Genomic DNA, 20,295 nt, shown 5'->3' on the forward strand with positions numbered 1-20,295 from the left:
CCTCACTAAATTTAATTAACGCTAAATATGTTTTAATTATAGTATTGTCTTCGTCAACTCTTAATAAATGACAATGACAGCACGATGTTTTAAATATGCTTAGCGCTATACATGTTTAGTAAGTCGTTGTGCAAGCCAGCCTAAATCTGTCATATGGATCTCTATTATTGTATTAATAATTATAATTACAATGTTTACGATATTTAATAATAATAATATCAATCCTGTATTATATACTTGCTCACTGCTGACCATGGGCCTCCTCTACTACTGAGAGGGATTAGGCCTTAGTCCACCACGCTGGCCTAGTGCGGATTGGTAGACTTCACACACCCTCAAAAATTCTTATAGAGAATTTCTCAGGTATGCAGGTTTCCTCACGATGTTGTCCTTCACCGTTAAAGAAAACTATAATTCACAAAGAAAACACACATATTTTTTTAGAAACGTCAGAGGTGTGTGCCCTTGGTATTTGAACCTGCGGACATTAGTCTCGGCAGTCCGTTCCACAACCAACTAGGCTATCGCCGCTTTGATGAACGCAACTCTCAATGAATGACAATGACAGCACGATGTTTTAAATGTGTTTAGCGCTAAACATGTTTAGTAAGTCGTTGTGCAAGCCAGCCTAAATCTGTCATATGGATCACTGTTATTGTATTAATCATTATAATTACAATGTTTACGATATTTAAACATCGATAATTGTAATATTATTAAATACTTTATATTTTAGCAAATAAATTTTATTCGGACGGAGCCACGAGCCAACCACTCACCAAAAACGTAATACGTCAAGTAAATATCAGTTTCAGTAATCCAAGCCATTTAATCATTGTAATAACGAATCCCGCTAACGATGTGCGGTTTGTTTTAGGGTCGCATCAATCCATTTTGAAACATGACAGCTAGCTGTCATAATGTAGAGATGAATAGGGTCGATGACTCTACGCCTCAACCGTCCTTGCGAACGTTCCAATATTGAATTTGAATAAGTTACAACATTCTAGAATGTAATTTGATTAATTCCTATAAAAGGCTTATGTTTGACGCTTTTTGTATATTGAATATTTGATTAGATATTTTATGAATGAATTCATTAATGAAATATTGCAACGTTAGATCAACCAGCCAGCATTAAAGTCTAATTTTATGAAATAACTTGCTTTTGCTCGCGGCTTTGCCCGCGTGAAAGAGTTTCCTGGGATAAAAGTCCCGATTTCTATTTTCCCGGGATAGAGTTTAGCGTATGACCTTCCCAGGGTCTCAGACTTAATTAAAGCTAAATCAGTTATGTAGTTTTTGAGTATATCGTGTTCAGACAAGCAGACAGATGTGGCGGGTGATTTTGTTTTATAATATATTATTTTAGAACTTTTTAAGAGTAACAATTCCGCCATAAATGATTGTTTTAAGTCCTAATATACAACTTGATCTACCTATTACTGATCTTTTAATCCACTGAGTTGACAATGGCTGTATTATTTGCATTCGCCCCGCAATTATCTCGCGCAGGGGTTGGGCTAACCTACTTCCGAGGCCCGTGTTAAATTGATTTTAAGGGCTCCGAATGAAATGTTATTACGAGATTCTTATTACTTGATATTCAGCACTGATTCAGTAAGTTATGGCAATGATTTTTTTTTTTATTTTATTTATTTAAATTTTATATGTGTGTTTTAGATGTGTGTATTCTTTGTGAATTATCGCTTGTTTTAACGGTGAAGGAAAACATCGTGAGAAAACCTGCATGCCTGAGGAATTTTCTATAGCAATTTCGAGGGTGTGTGAAGTTTACCAATCCGCACTAGGCCAGCGTGGTGTACTAAGGCCTAATCCCTCTCAGTAGGAGGCCCGTGCCCAGCAGTGGGACGGTATATAATACAGGGCTGGTATTATTATAATTTTTTTATTATGAAATTTCATTTACAGTAGATGTATGCAGGTGGACTTAATGCTTGAAGCATTCTTTAACAATCGACCTTTGGGTGATGCAGAGATGCGAGAATTTAATTATGCAATTGGAAAATGGTTTGCGAAATTGTAGTTTTGAAGCGGTAGGGCCACGATGGGATGATTAGGAATTATAAATATGTAGCCTTGCCAATAAAATATCTTAAAAAATTTTAACGAGAAGAGATAAGTTATTTGTGGCCCTCCTTTCCTTGTCCTTTCTTTATTTTTATTACTTTGAAGCTTAAAACACGTCCATTATTCTTTTTATACGAAAGGCAATGAAAATTTTGAACACCAATGAACTTGTCAATTGCTTTAGTGTCGTTCTATACTTAAAAAAAAAGGATTAAGGAGCAGATTAAAGAAGCTATCACATTTTAATTATATTGATCTATGCGACGTGCTCGCGTTAGTGCCGCTCGGTATGTCTATTTTACTGACGTCTGAAGGGATCATTAGTAATCTGTTATTAGTTCTGAACTATTTTTACTAAGCGACATATGGTTTTTAAAAAAAATATTTACTAACTGTGCCCGCGGCTTTGTCCGCGTGCAAAATCAGTATTTCACAAAGTTTTTCCCTCGTAAATCCCAACCCACGAGATTTTTTACAACCTCGCGACCTCTTCAACAGTAATCTTTATATTTCAGTCAATTTACATAAAACCCGAATGTAGTATTAACGTAAACCTTCCTCAGGAGTTGTACTATTATTCAGTAAAAACCGTACAAAAATTCATTCAGTAGATTTTGAGAAAATCGATCATATACAGGCAGACAGCTATTGGGGACTTTGTTTTATAATATGTATAGATTTCTGTGTAATTTAAATTCCATCAGTTTGTCAATTCTAAATACCATAATATTACGACATATTATATGCCGCAGAGTCCATGCTACAAAGTAATGACCGACTCCAATAATGCCAAACAAAAAGCACCTTTGTGTTCACCAACTTTATAATAATATTATTAAAATGTGATACTGCTCAAATTGATCCGCAATACAAATAATACAAATAACTTACATTTTAAGTTCTGTTAATCTAAGTGAATGTATAAAAATAAAAAAAATAGTTTTATTACAAATAATAGTACAAAATCAAACAAACAAAAACTTAACACTATTTCAAACTTAAAGTTCAAAGTTATACTCCAACCGCCTTATTCATAGACGTTTTTTATCTAAGGACGGAGTAAAGCTGTGATAACAAGTCTGTTTCTCAGTGCTGACGGCATGGCTGTCTTCGCAGTACGTAGACATGGGGCCGTTGTGATTGGCTAATATTGAGATGCAACAATATTAGCCAATGACAACGGCCCTATGTCTGTTCTCAGTGCCGTTGGACACTGAGAAACATACTTGTTATCGCAGCTTTACTCCGTCCTTACATAAAAAACGTTTATGAATAAGGTGGCAAAGCTTTAGAACAAAGACGTTTGTAGGAAACTTGTCTCTCGTAAACAATGTTTGTTCGCTGTTTTCTTATGTTATAATGAACGTAACTTTTAGTTTTGCAGTTATTAATTTTGCTTCTGTTTAGTGTTGAGTTCCAACATTTTACATTCAAAAACTTGCATGCGAGTAACTGTATATACTTTGAGCTCTACTTGGTAGAGTAATTGAATTTTCGGGTAGACGTAGCTACGACGTACAAAGTACGGCACCAATTACCGGGGTATGTACCGCTAATATATAGCTTAGCGCATTTTGGGATTTGGCATCAAACACGTTATCATAAATCGAGCAGTATAATTTTTTACGCGCGCCAAAAACGTGTAATGTGTGTGTGTGTGTGTGAGGGGCAAAATTTCCGAAAGGGAACCCAAACACAACATACAAATCCCAATATGCATAAATGCGATCTGCAGGTCGTTCTGATGATGATTATAATAATATCAGCCCTGTATTATATACTGTCCCACTGCTGGGCACGGGCCTCCTCTACTACTGGGAGGGAATAGGCCTTAGTCCACCATGCTGGCCTAGTGCGGATTGGTAGACTTCACACACCTTCGAAATTTCTATAGAGAACTTCTCAGATGTGCAGGTTTCCTCACGATGTGTTCCTTCACCGTTAAAGCGAACGATAAATTCACAAAGAATACACACATGTTTTTTTAGAAAAGTCAGAGGTGTGTGCCCCTGATGATGATTACATTCTACAAAAAAATGTACATAAAGGAAGCCAAAAATCTTACATAAAAAGGAAGCCGGCAGGAATCGGCTTATGTGAACCCTTCATCACTAGTGTATGTGGTGTAGTCTGAAACCTGCCATCTAAAAAATAATCACTGTGAAATTTAACATCGCAGTGAACACTGATCGGTTTAAAAACTTACTTTATACCCTAGATAGCCATAAGTTTGTGTATAGAAAATTCCCAAAAGGTTAATCCATAAACCTAACTTAGTACCTGTGCAACCCGTAGTGGTTAATAAACTAATTAATATTAGTAGTTAATTAACCTACTGCACTTTATAACGCAGTTTGAAAGTTCCAAAGCATGTACTGCTTGGTGCAGGACGATAAGTCGGCTGCAAATTAATAATTCTGAGTTTGATCGTCGTACTAAAACTTTGTGTTTGTGTATCGAAGACCTAATTCTTCACGCAAATTACTTTTATATAATACTAGTTTTTGCCTAAATCCCTGTCCGCGTGAAAAAGTTTTTCCGGGATAAATATTCGGGATAAAAAGTAACAATCAACAATAATGTACCTTCTTAATTTTCAAAATCAGTCATTCAAACAAATAAACTCCTCAGCTAATATAAATAAGTCCCAGAAAATAGGGTCAAGCCGAGGTCCAGAGATAGACCATTCCAGAGTCCAGATATATAGAGATATTCACAATATTTTTTTCCAATTTATAATGTGTTTAATTATTATTTTCGTAACAGCAGCTGGCAATAAATAATTATCCTGAGAACTTCTATTTTCAACGAATACGCTAAATAATATATGAAAGTGCTGTCAGAGACTCGCCTAGTTTTAACACTCTATGTCACCAAATGCTTGAAATCGATCAGTGGCAAACGTTGAAACTTAAACAAGTCAACCAAAGGCAAAAAATAATGTTGTCTTAGTTAACATATCGCAGCTAAGTTCACAAAAAACAAAAACTACGGCAAACAAATATAATGTTGCCTTAGTTAATATATCGCAGCCAATTTAACAGAAAACAAAAATTACAAACATAAATAAATCTAAAAGGGAAGCCGGTAGTAATCGAGTTATATGGACGCTTTGCCACTGCTACGAATCTTGACTTTCACTGTCGTGCTAAGCTCAAAAGCGGTATCTTAAAAAAAGATTTCACTTCAGACTTTTACGTCGTCAGATAGCTTAAAGATATACCCATCCAATGCACTTACCTACATAACGGTATCTTGTTTAAACAAAACCTTAAAAGTGTTTCTCCATCTCAGTTTTTTATACAAAACTATAAAACTATGTTATTTATAAAACTTCGACTATCTCGAAATAAGGTTTCCCTCACATACTGCTTTTGCGTTTAGCACGGCAGTGTAGTGGCATATCGGAAATTGATATACTCTATCTATGCAGTGAATATTATTCTATATACGCTAACCTAACGCTGAGTAAATTTCCATATCAACGTGAACTTGTGCGGAATTGTCTAGAAGTATTCAAATAGCTTCCACATACCTTATCGAGGTAGAAGTTTCCACGAACTTCGGTGCGTGCATCCACATTCTCTTGTAATCTCTGAACTGCTAAACTGATATAGCCGTCTCCTTACTAATGTCGAGAAAATTAAGATGCATATAATTTCAATATAATGTAATTAGAAGATATTATAATAGCGGCGATAGCCTAGTTGGATGTGGAACGGACTGCCAAGACGAGGTTCGCAGGTTCAAATACCAAGGGCACACACCTCTGTCTTTTTTAAAAACATATGTGTATACTTTGTGAATTATAGTTCGCTTTAACGGTGAAGGAAAACATCGTGAGGAAACCTGCACATCTGAGAAGTTCTCTATAGGAATTTCGAAGGTGTGTGAAGTCTACCAATCCGCACTAGACCAGCGTGGTGGTCTATGGCCTAATCCCTCCCAGCAGTAGAGGAGGCCCGTGCCCAGCAGTGGGACCGTATCTAATACAGGGCTGATATTATTATTATTATATAGAAGCTAATTATTATTAGAACGATTTGAAGACTGCATTCATATATATTAGTACCTATATGTTGTCGGGTTGTCTTTCGGAAAGTATCACCTTTCGCCACTGACATATTATGATTAATTGATTGATTAAATATACAAAATTCATTGATTGTAATTTTTAAATGTTATTGAAACAAATGTCGCGATTTCGAGGCTGTGCTTAAGCAAATTCAATATTATTTTGAGATAGTAATCCTGTAGTAGATATCCACAATAATTTGTTGATTTTATTATTATTTATGTCCTACACAATTTTTGAGATAAACTTTATTTAAGCATTTTAGAAACCATCACACTTATAAATGAAATTCCGACCGATTATATAACATTTATCTTTCCTTCATACAAGGCGCGGCAAGAATACATTTTGCTTAAGAAGGAACGAAAAAATACGCAATTTCCGGCGAGTAAAGATGGGTTTTCCATAACAATGAACAAGAAAAGAAATGAACTAAAACTTTATTATTGTCAAAATATTTTTAGAAGCAACTTAAATATTGAAATAAATCTTTAATCACATTTAACGGATTTATTGCGGTTTTTTCATATTATAATTTTTTCCCGACGTTTCGAAATATTTACAGCCTTCGTTGTCACAGGGGGAACTGCAACTTAAATATTTACTATATGCTATATTTAAAAGAGGCGCGCACTAATTACGAGTATGTATATTACACAACCACACACGACAATATTGCACTATTCTTACGAATGAGAGTGAGTGTAAGAAAGAAATCATTTTATTAAATACAAAATATCGTATAAGTAATGTTAAAAAGCGCCAGACTATAAAATGCCTTATCGCAAAACCACCTTGAACTACGTCATTTTTTTTACGGGCATTTTCATTTCATTTTTGTAACAGCATTATGACTCTACTGTATCTGATGGTAAGTGGAGTGGGTTATGTCGAATGACGAGAGACGATTACCCCTTAGCAATCGACACAATTATGCCGGCCTGTTGGAACCGATACAGAAGCCGATCCCGAAACGCGACACACTTACGTGGGCCACTACGGGTTTTAACACCTTGTGTACGGCAATGGCGAAGGGTGAAGTTTTTCGAAAGGAAACCCGACACAACATCAGCTATATGTTGTGTCTAGTTTCCTTTAATACGTTCCTTTAAGTAATATCTATGTATTACTGGGACTTTATTCTCTATGACACTGCAAACGCGTAACGCGGCCATGTCATGTTATCTTCGTGAAATTTGTGTGGAATGGTATTCTCTATGCCAATTTCTATTGTATTGAACGTGACGCGATGCGTTACGAGCTTGTTGTGTACTGTAAAAATAACGTGTGGCATAGAGAATAAGGTCCCTGATATGCAAGAATACAGTTCATAAATCGTTCCAATGGTAATTATATTTTACATAAGTCACGAAAAGGAAGCCGGCAGTAATCAGGTTGTATGGACCTTTCGCCATTGGTACGGTGGTAGCCATCCGGGCGGATATAAAATATATCCTACCAGGGCCCTTATTCTGTATGATAGTGTAAACGCGTAACGCGGCCGTGTCATGTTATCTTCGAGAAATGTGCGTGGAATGGTATTCTGTAAGCCAAATTTCTATAGTCCTAAACGTGATGCGTTGTGTTACGTGCTTGTTATGCACTGTTAAAAAAACGTGCGGGATAGAGAATAAGGCCCCAGGCGGATATAAAATATATCCTACCAGTAAATACACAACATGCGGCACACATAGTGATATCGTTTCAAACTAATTTACATGTTCGCGAAGTTTGCTAAGCCTTTGTAAGGACTCTCCGGTTGCGTACGTAACACAATTGCCCATTATCTAAGCTAAAACTTGAGATACGGTTATATCTGACTACGCGGCAAATGTTAGTTGTAGGGTGACCATGAAATTAAAACTGCGAACTTGAAATGAGATAAATTCTTGATGCTTTAAGTATTGTGTTGAAGGCACTTGTTTATTTTTTTATTATATTACGTGAAAAACAGTTATTTATGTGTCTCGAAGAGCAGCAATAAGTAGTATTGTGTCTACTATGTTGTGACAATGGTATCTAAAATTAATTATATTCAAACTGTTGATTGGAATTAAATTAGTTTATTTCAAAGTGTACATAGAAAAATATTCCTCATAAGTAACAAGTAGAAAATTCATAGAGAAAAAGCTCCTAGCATGCATTGCATCACGATGACATTACGGTACTATATAACAAACGAATTAAAAGTTAAAAATGATAAATAACAAAATTACTAATTCAAAAACATTCAATATACAGATACGGTCATATCAAATGCCGCTCGTAGTTCCCAACACGAAATGTACAACATTAATATGAGGAACATTGATGGTCGGGATTATCCATAAAACACATACTTAATGGACACCCTCACCACGTTGACGGGACAATAACAAGTTTACGAGCGTGCATACACAATACGAACGTAAATTAACTAATAGCTGTTACCTGACGTAATTATAACCTACATTATACGTGTAAAAGCGTTTGTTTCCAACTCCTTTTGTATATCTGTTACATGTATTTATTAACCAACTTCAAAAAAGGAGGAGGTTCTCGATTCAACTATATTTTTTTTATCATAAGTAAGTGTATCCCAGTAGTTTGTCAGTAGGCCCTTCAGGACAGTGCGAACTTTTCAGCGCCAGCTTAGTTTAATGTAAGTAACGGTCAAAAGGAGCCCTTAAAGCACAGGGGCCCCGTATCACTGATATGGCTGATGCATCAGTAGCTACGTCCCTGCTCTTTCCCGCATCTTCGCACGAGAAAAAAGCCTTTCCCACTTTAAAAAATCTTAAATCACTGCAGGTATTTATTGCGCTATCTGTACGACTCCTGCGCTAGAATATGATTTGAAATTCAAATTTTTCCTTCAGGAACAAATTACCAGGATAAAATACACGTTAATCCAAGACATGGACTATCCGTGTGGCAAATTTGATCCAAATCCGTTCAGCGGTTACTGCGTTTACTTCTTAAAAAAATCCGAACATTTTCGTCAACAGTCGTAGTGAATAATAGTAAGAATAATATACAATATAATTATATACATTCCATAACATCACACCGTTACCCTTGTCAGAGGTAGTCAGAGGTACAACACATCCACATTTTGTCCTATTACTATTTATTGGGTACAGATATTAATACCGAATAAAACCCAATTCTACTTTGCTCAACCTGGTATTTACCAAGAACATGGCAATCGCGTAAATATTAATTTATAAATTTGTACCCAATTTATTTATCACCTCATTGGTTACTCATACTGCATAAGAGATGAAATGTAGAGACTAGACGGAATTTTCGTGCTTTCCGGCATTTTTGCCATGCGTTCTTCTCTTTTTCCTAATCAAATCTTAAAACTCGTGTGATAGGACACTTTCGTTTAATTTTTAACAGTTGTGCTTTAATTGGCTTATTTCGTTGTAGGCGTCTCTATAATTAAGGTTATAATGCCTCCTTAGTTCATTATTTTATCTCCCGTTTTGCTATGGAGGGAAGTGGACAACTAATATTTCCAACTCCTCCCTATCTTTTTATTTGATTGGTTTCATTGCGGGATAAGGACAAAGTAGTTTTCCCTGAGACTCGCCGAGCTCCACAGCTCGGTATCATAAAATCCGTGCCACTCCTGATCCTCGAGCATAAGAGTTGTAGTAAAGTCTCATACTTCATAAGAAATAATGATGAATTTGTAAAAAAGCGGCGATAGCCTAGTTGGGTGTGGAATGGACTGCCAAGACGAATGTCCGCAGGTTCAAATCCCAAGGGCACACACCTCTGACTTTTCTAAAATCATGTGTGTATTCTTTGTGAATTTATCGTTCGCTTTAACGGTGAAGGAAAACATCGTGAGGAAACCTGCACATATGAGAAGTTCTCTATAGGAATTTCGAAGGTGTGTGAAGTCTACCAATCCGCACTAGGCCAGCTTGGCGGACTAAGGCCTAATCCCTCTCAGTAGTAAAGGAGGCCCGTGCTCAGCAGTGGGCAAGTATATAATGCAGGGCTGATATTATTATTATTATTGTAAAAACATGGCGTGCGGTTAAAAAAGAGACAATCTTCCAAATAAACGAGGAAAGTGCCTTTTGAAAGCAATATTACGAAATATAACATTTTATTTGTTCTGTTCGCTCTTCACTAAGTGCAAAGTCTTTGTATTTTCAAAAAGTTTAGTCCTGAGAGCTTTTGAAACATAACAGTAAAAATGAAATTTACTTGGTTAGGAGCTATTTGGATATTATAGTGTCGTGAAATGGAGTGAATAGATATCCAAGGATGAATAAGAATGACAATAGTTACCCTACTAATATTAATAGTTGCCCAACGCAATATTATAATTGCGAAAGTTTGTGAGGATGGATGTATGGATGTATATAATATGTTTGTTCCTCTTTCACGAAAAAAATATTCCGGAAAACTCCTTCACGCGGGCGAAGCCGCGAGCAAAAGCTAGTATATATACTCATATATACTTCAGATTTATTTGTAAATTTTAGGAATAGGTTTAAATAGTAATTTGTTCGATTCGTGTAATAATAGCTATCCCTATTTAAATTCATGCCATTATACCATACTTGTTTTTTGAATGTCGAATAGCTAAATAATAACACCACTGATTGACGGGAACAAGTCAGTCACCTTATAACGCACCGCGCCTGCCATCATACAGTAGCAAAAATACTTATAATGGTGAATTGTATATTAGGTACAGCGTGGCGCTGAACTCGTGGACTTAAGCCAATATTGTATTACTGTGTGGCGCTGAACTCATGTATTTGAGCCGATATTATATTATTATGTCATAATACTGTTTTTTTTTCTAGTGAAAGAGTATGATGGTAAGCGATACGACCGCCCATAGACAGTAGCAACACCATACAAAAGTTTAAACTTCAAAGCACTGCGTGGCACTCCACTACTGTCATCACAGATATGGATATGACCTTTTTACCTTTCGCCACTAGTGCCTATAGGCCTTAATCACTAACTAAATTTACTATAACAATTATGTCAACAGATAAAACAGTTAATCCTTTAAACTCAGACGCTGTCTCCAAAACGATAGACAAAGGTCGAAAAGTCTTATTTCACATTCAATTAACCAAGACGGCGTCTAAGCTCGGTAACAATAGAAAGCATATTATTTCACGAGACTTGAACTTTGATTATTATTTAGGTTATCGATCTAGTTGAAAGACTGTCTTGAAGGTGGGGCTAGGAAATAATCGAAAGTCTGATTAAACCCTCTTCATTATTAAATAAAAATAAAAAACGTCTAGAAACTTCTTTATTGGATTGGTTTTACGGTAGCATACGATTTGCATAGGCATCACACTGCATTGTTTATTTGTGCTGCTAACAAAACTATACCGAGGGCCGTATTTCTTACTTATGAAATTTTCGTAAAGCTATGCCTAGTTGAAACACAAATTTACTCAATCAGCTGTAAGTTTAATCCGCCGTCTTGCCTCTTAATAAGTTTTAAACTAGGAACCAGTGATGTTTTTGACAGCGATTTAAGCAATTCTTAACCACCTCTTTACGCTAAAACAAGTTTATAAGTAGGACTATTAATGTATTGAACTATTAAATAAACCAAGCTTAATTTATTATTTAAGACCTTGGTCTCAGCAGAGTCGCTGCTTTTAAGTAATCAAAACTCAGTTGTAAAAATCCATTAAATATCACTTAATATCTTTATCTTTATCATTGAGCTGATATATTGTATCGTTCGTGTAGTTGCGTCGTTAATAAGGCGCCGAGTAACTCATCTCTTTCTTTACAAAGATAATTACTACGGGTATAATGCGGTGAGTAAGGATCAAACCATCCTTGGTTTAGATGGATCGATCGAACTGTTGTTTAAAGCTATTTAATCAGGAGACATTTACTAGTAAATGAAACAAGAGTAATGTGAGTTTATATGTGTAACTATTTTTGAGTTTTTCTGGTTAGTATCAGTCCAGAGTCTGGAATTTTTGCCCAATATAGCGAGCCACCTATCACATCATGGGTTAAAGTGGATGCCCTAGTTACACCTCGTCTACCCCTCCGGAGAGAAAGGCGTTGTGTTTGTTTTGTTTATAAATAATATTGAGCATTCCACCCGAGTTTCGTGGCCGCAACAAGCGCCGGTAAGTGAGTGCTTCAGACGTTTGGCCTTTGTTTCATCGTCAATTGTTGCCTGATTGCGAACCCACAAACAGTGTGCGGACGTATCTATGCCGTACGGTGTTGCCATCATTGTACTGAACCGGGAAATGTGCGATATATCAAGTGATATACAGGTTGGTGCAAAAGATAGTAATCCGATGGAATATTTGTATGCGTTAGCTAGAAAAGGATTTTTTTTTCAATACCAGAGTAGTGTAGCGATACGAAAATCCAAATATATTATAAGTATAAATTTCTTTTAGTCGACCTAGTATGTTATCCAAAATACCCTGTCAACATTTTTGAGTTTATTAAAGATAAAGGAGTATATGTATATGAATGTTTAATATGGACACGGAAAATAACTGTACTGCACCAGATGTGGAGACTGTTCTTAGTTATAGAAAAAGGAATAGCATCCAGACCATCGATTAGCGGGAGTCGATTATCTCTCGTTCGACAACATAACAGTTTCCTACGTTTTATTTAGTTTATTAGTTTATATTATGTAACAGAAAATATGAAAAATAAATTCTGTAAAATCAGCATCAAAATTGGTTGCAAAATAAAGCAGTTACTTATATTTAAAATAATGTTGTAAGCATAAGTGAGAGCGCGGTGGTGTTATCGCGCTGTCCTTTTCTCACTCACGCAGCGTTATGGCCGGTGGCACTGGGTGACGTCACATTTCACTATTATTGTAATTTGACAGTTTCCCTTTCCACCCAATTTCAAAGCTTTATAGCTTATTTAGTATTGCATGAATTTTGAAAATTCTTTTTCCGATAGATTTTGGATGAAATACATTTGTGATAAATGTATTTAAAATAATCTTCAACTACCCTATTTGCCAGCTCCTGCGAAATCTATTCAATATTTATAATTTATAACATAATCTTGGCTTCCATTACACCACGGATATATGCATACTGTATAATCGACGAAATGCAGACGCGCATTCTTCGAAATTAATTCATGATTGAAATTCTCATTAAAAATGCCATAAATCCGGGTCGCATACGTAACTGGCATATAACATATCGCAATGGCATTCGAATAATGAAAACCAATCGCATGTAAATCGAAGTGAAATTACGCACAGTTCGCACGTCGATTTTATAGTATGTCGAGCGGTAATTTTGTTCTTTGATCTGAAGTTTGTTCTGACTGTAGTCTTTTGGGTGTCAAAAGTCTAGATAGACTAAATAGAGCGATAAAACCAACAGTACCTCCTTTTTGCCTTTATTGTTTCTTAAGCACTGTGTTTTTTTATGTACAATAAAAGTATGAAATAAATAAAATACCAGTAATTATCACCATAAATATGCAATAAACAAATAAATAAAAATAAATAAATAAAAATGCTTTATTCATCACGTAGGCGAACATAGTTGCACTTATGATAAGTCAAGGTACATGAGAATATTCAATTATTACTTAATTAGATTAGCTTATATAAACAAAGACAATAAAATAAATGAAAAATATACTTAGTAAACAAAGAAGCCAGCTCGGGCTGGCAGGGAAGAAGAAATAAAATTATGTATGTATGTATTTTTAAATAAGCAATAAGGGAGAAACGCGTCGCGATCCTCACCGGTGAGGACAATAAAAGCCCTAACCTAGCTAACCTACCAGCCTTTCACTAACTACCTAAGCGATGACTACCCGAAGAAGAAAGGCAGAAAGAAACTCCGGGCTTTATTTTTGTCATCAATTGTCTATTCATTTATAATATTGTTATTAAATATATATATATTTTTTAATAAGTCTTTTCTATACAAAGTCTGATTAATTATATAAGCTAATACACGCACATCACCGTAAAATTGCGGAGAAAATCCACATAAAAGTATTTAGCAATAACTAAAAACTAACGAAAAAAAAACAATAATACTAAAAAAATTATAAAAACTATGAAACAGTCAGTGTACAGCGTGCATACGCCTACATTTACAAACATAATATTTTCATTTCATATTTTGTCGCAGATCTTGGTCAATATAATTAAATGGTCAAATGAGTGAATGCCTTTAATCTGATCAGCTATCAAACTGTATCAGCCTGAATTCTGGAATTTACGACAAATATGATGATAAGTTCTCTCCTATCACATCTGAGGATGGAAAGTGAGTACGGAAAGGGTGAGTGTATGTAAGATTGGGAACAGAAAAGCAATATTACTTTAAGATTTTTTTATTATGAGAATATTTAATTTCAAAAACCGTCTTTATACATAGCGGAGCAAGTAAAACATATTTATAATATTTTTACCACTCATATCAATACATGAACTAAAAGCCCACTCAATAATTCACGTATAAATATATCTTATGTAAGAAAATAACACAGGCCAAGGCAGTAGGGAACCTGCTTCCTACACAAAAGGTATTCGACGGTGACTAATCGCTCTGAAAGCAATCAATAACGCGACAATAGGGACGAGTCTTCGAGAATTTTCATAAGAAATAACGATAGAGATGGAACAATAAGCAGTTATGTTGGAATTGGGACTTTTGTTTGCTTCTCATAAAAAGGGGGAAAGGTATTCATTAGACAATATGTGTTGCGATATGAATGGAATCTCGCTGGCTGACTATAAAAAGGTTTTATGTTTTACTGATGGGAGATCTCTTATATATGAGGGTCTGCCTGGTAGGTATCACCGCAATGTCTATTTCTGCCGCCAAACAGCAGAGTGTAGTCACTGTTTGAAGGAAATTGTAGCCAGTGTAACTACTGGACATAATAAGACTTAATATCCCATGTCTTAGGATGGCAAGCGCAGTGGAATATCAAACAATACTTTGTAATTCAAGGTGTTGGATGGTGTACTATTTATCGACGGTCGTATCGTTAACCATCAGGCGAATGGCAAGCTCGTTTCGTCATTCAATTCATTCATTCTTACGTGGGCCACTACGAGTTTCAAACACCTTGTGTACGGTTGTCGCTATCCGAGCGGATATAAAATAGATCCTACCACCAGCAAATATTATACTTGACTTTTCAATCGACGACAGAGACTGCATATCCTACAAATAGACAAGTCAATGTATTTTTGTCAAAGTCAAGTTATATATCAATCAGCACATACGATAAATTTAAAAGCAGATATTATTTCCTACGTTTACAACCCAATGGTACAATCAAATAATTATAAATTATTCAATAAATTTATTCGAATTACTTGACATAAAAGCCGAATTATTTAACAAAGTTGGGTCGTGTCTCTCGTTTACCGTACAAATCAATAACGCTTCAACGTTTTATATTTTAATGTCATGAATAATGAGCAAATATGGCGCAGTTATTTTCAATTTCGTCTTTATTGGTGACCCTGTTTAATTGGTCTCGAATTTACGAATAAATTTCATTATATTCAACATTTTTTCATATGAATGTCAATATTGAATGTCTACTAATTTGTGTTTAATATTATTGTTCGATAAGTTTTGTTTTACGTAAACATGTGTTCAATAAATACATTTTGCATTATAGAGAGGCTAAACATTGTTCCCAAATGATTACTTTGACACATAACACGTAGATTCTGCTGGTTTCTGTAGGATAGGTTAAAAAATTCATAACTCGAAAACTATGAAATAACGCACAACACACATAATGGTGATTCGGATACCCCAAGGGGTACTCTATCTCTGGACCTCCGCTTGACACTATTTTCTGGGATACCCTGTATATCTTCCCGGATGGCGACTACCGTACACAAGGTGTTAAAACCCGCCGTAGTAGCCTACATAAGTGTGTCAAGTTCCGAAATATAATTGTGTCGACTGTCGAGGGTAATCATCTCAAGTCAGTCCACATTCTGTTAGACACCACTCCATTTGTAATCAGGTACAATTGGGTCACTTTACTATGCTCGCATAAATAAAAATACTAATCTAAGTTTAGCACAAAACTTACTCCACTTTACCTATTTAAAAATGTCAACTTTTGTTAGTCCATCCAATTACTTAACTTACTTTACAAGCTTTTTAACATAGTGTTAGCGCACTCTAATCTTGTCGGTAAAGTGATTAAAGTGCACCTAACGGTAAGTACTGATGCAAGCTAAGCAAGAAGCGTTCCGCACCCCGAGATATGTCAGAATTATGTCATACCAAGTCTCTGCGATGACTAGCGAATACGGATAACACTGTGATACCGCGAGACAATTCCTAAGTGATACCGTCTTGCAAACCATGTACATAAGAAGAGAGGCCTATATACATGAGCACCGGGAGGAGGGTATAATGGAGTGTACGTGCACTCCCCTGTCCGCAACAAATCACAATAAAAATAGCTAAATTATAATGGGATTATCGACAACAGAGGTTTTATTTTGGTTTAGCATACCTATATAAGTGACTACAGGCGAGATTTTATTTAAGAAAAAAATTATATATTATGGTGATTTTATTAAAATTATATTATGTGACTTTGCGGATGAACAACACCTTAGTCCCCCCCGTGACCATGAAGGCTATAAAGTCTTCGAAACGTCGGGAGGCAACAAAAATTAAAAAAAACCGCGAAAGAATCCGAAAATTAGTTTAATTTCAATATCTAACATTCGCGTAAACATAAGAAATCATTATAAAAATTATGGTGTTATGTAGTACCTATTATAGTGTGTAGATGCAGATGCACCTCCCTAAAAATAATCCTTGGCGGCGCCCATGCGTATATGCTATAGACGCCCCTGCACCGCGACGATGGCCCTCGACGTCCACAGCGTGAGAACCGCATTACCGCCAGATTGACGAAAGATACCAGAGAGTCTACTTCGAAAAACGAACGTTGAAACGTCGGTCCGAAATGAAGAATCGACGAACTTCAGATTTAACTCTACTACCAAATTACTTCGGAATCGCCACCGTACTGCAGCTTACCTAGGTGGTAGGATCAATTCATATTTTTTCTTGAAGAAAGCAGTTGAACTTTTATCCTCGTAGATGGTTTAAAAAGTATTACTATAAGTTCTTACAAATTCCATGTCTGAAATATTGCGATGAACGGATCGGAACCGTCGTCGAATCCGTCATCGGATCCGTAGCACTTCGTAGTAACAAAACGTGCGATCCGTCATCCGAAACTACGGATTTCGTTTTTCGAAGTAAACCCCTTAGGCCCACCAACATGAGCGACTGCGGACAGCGTCGGCGACAAGCGATGGCAGCAGACGTATAACGTTGGCTCCCTTCTTAGGTAAACAATACTAATCAAATGATAATATGATTTTTTATTAAATATCCGTTTAAATATCGAAATCGTGACCTAATCCACAGCCAATACACAATAAAATTTACCTCTTGACAAACTACCGTTTTCAATAAGCGATCCCAATCGCATTTTTGTTCGCAAAAATGGACCAATCAGAGCAAAGCTTTTTTGACATGCCTACAAATGACGTTTTTGATCGATTTGCTCATGGGATTGAATCGGAAATTAGGATAGGATTTAAAAACGGCCGATAGGAGATAAATCTATACTTTTGCCTGACGAGCCTATTCATTATTTATCTCGTAATTGCAGTTACAATTTATGAAATATTTTAAAATACTCGCAGACATTATGTTTAAATTTACGATGTAATATTAATGCAATATTCAATTCTTGTTATAAAAGGCAAACATCTTATATCAGTACTGTATTAGCTCAATAACATTGCATACTACAAAGAGATGTTTATCCTCAAATAAACTTATTATATTGTTCTAACTTCATACGAAATTACTTACGAGGTTATTTTCAAAATATAGACATTGAAAAGTCGTAAAAGATCTACCTGATTTAATTTTATTATTTTTTATACGTGCTGGGCAAAGTAAACTGCACCTGATGGTAAGTGGAGTGGAGTCCAACAGAATGTCGACTGACAAGAGATTACCCTTTGGCAGTCGACACAATTATTTTTCTATCACGATATCGTGTTCGTCCTAATCAGCCTTACGCCTTCATTGCTAAACGTAGACTAGCCCAAGTGAGTGTCAACCTTCCACTTGAGCAGCCTTCATCCAGCTACCAACTGCCAGATATGTCAATTCATCGGTCGAACTTCGAAACCTTGTAATTGTTTCTTTTTGCATAATACCACACAAATGGTATGACCACAGTATAGCGACATCAGATTACAGCGAAAGTCTGTAAGGCTATAGATGACATTGACTGCTAACCATTGCCCGTGATCACACACTATCACAGGAAAATGTCCAGTAGCTATATTAAAGGCTTATTTTTGTCGCGGTGTAAAATTATCGCTATCACCACTGGTGGTAAGTGAAGTTGGTTTCCCGGTCTTACGGCCTAATGACGCTCGGAGTATAGCAGAAAGGATTTCTGGACTCAAGCTATCAGAACTGCAAAACGATAGTAATTATGAAAATAAAAGTACAAAAAACAAGAAATGCTATTTGTAGGTTAAAACACTTTCACCCAATTAATCCCATCGCAGCTATAGAAACAATTATCTTTATTGGATGTGTTTCAACAAATTAGATAAAACTTGCGTGACCATACGCTGTTTGGTGGCAGACGGAAAACTTATGTGTATTATTGCTTTAAACCGTCGGGACATATCAGTAATTGTACCCTTTCGGCGAAGCTTTAAAAATGTTGGTGATAGTCGATAATCTAGATGGGAAATGCAACGGGCCGCCGAAAAACTTTTTAACAAAAATTATACCGCCTCCAAAAACCAGTAAAAACTAAAAAATAACATTACCTATTATACTGGTTACCAATATTGGAGTGACTCATTAAAATTGTTATTTCAGCTAGATAAATATATAAACAAATGTACGATAACTATCAATTTTAATTAGTCACCAACTCAAAAATTGGTAAGCAGTATATAGGTAACGTAAAATTATTATTTTGGTTTTTAGTGGTTTTTGAAGGCGGTATAATTTTTTGTCAAAAGTTTAATATTTTTTGCTTTTTTGTGTTAATAAAATTAGTACACGTTGAGTACATCATATTGGCGACATAATTTTAAGAGTTTTCTAATGTATCTCCGAATTCAAGGATCCAACAACAATGAAATTTATATGGGCCCTCACGAGAAGCATCAGCTTTCAAATAAAAAAAGAATCATCAAAATCGGTTCATCCAGTCAAAATTACTGAGGTAACAAACATAAAAAATACAGTCGAATTAATTTAATTTGCAAATTGCAATACACTGACAGGATTACCTAACCTCTAATTTATGAATACAAATTATTGTATTGCGTTTGTTTCATGCTGTCCGTTTACGCCATAATTGTTCGATAACCCTTTGTAGTTTCCAATTACCAATTCGGAATAACTTTGCAATACCAAACAGGCAGGAACTTAGTGGACGTGTACAGTAATTGGATTAACCGGTCATAACTGTTTACTCCCTCGAAAAAATTGGTAGAACTTCAAAGGGTTTGAATTATCGATATGTACCATGTATAGTAAGTTTGGCGTTCCGAACATTCACTGTGTTTGTGTTGTGTGAATTGAACAGCAATCCATTCAAACTGACTTTAGTGTGGTCAATATTGGCAGCTTGTGTTTTGTGGTGTTCATAATATAAGAACTCGAGTCTAAGTGTAAACCTGGATTTGAATAAAAAATATAAGTCAATATTTGTTGTTCAAGTGAATAAATAGATTATAACAGTGACGTTTTGGTTGCCATTTTAGTTCAGATTTTGAACAAATACCTAGTTTATATGGACGTTCGTGTCCATAGAATATACGTCAATGGTTTGAATGGTTCATAATTTAAATATTACGCGTATTAATTCTTTAGATATGTGAACAAGTATCGATTCATTAACGCCGCGACTACTCTCAACAACACTACAAGAACTTTCAATAACGAAGTATTCTATAATAAATTTAAAGCCAGCCATGCCATGCCAGCCCGAGCTGGTTACTTCGGTTTGTACCTTGTTTTTATTATAAATTTTATCCCTAATTAAAAATGTCCATAGTTATATAAGTAATTTTA

The 20,295-nt window shown here is 35.6% G+C and overlaps 1 protein-coding gene across 1 annotated transcript in view; it reads right to left on the reverse strand.

The window, feature by feature from the left end:
- The window catches only part of LOC115455947 (octopamine receptor), a 203,404-nt gene that overhangs the window by 90,125 nt on the left and 92,984 nt on the right, over positions 1-20,295 (reverse strand). The gene's annotated exons all lie outside the window — the stretch shown is intronic.

The sequence above is a fragment of the Manduca sexta genome, chromosome 19, assembly GCF_014839805.1.
Source record: "Manduca sexta isolate Smith_Timp_Sample1 chromosome 19, JHU_Msex_v1.0, whole genome shotgun sequence".
Lineage (NCBI taxonomy): Eukaryota > Metazoa > Arthropoda > Insecta > Lepidoptera > Sphingidae > Manduca > Manduca sexta.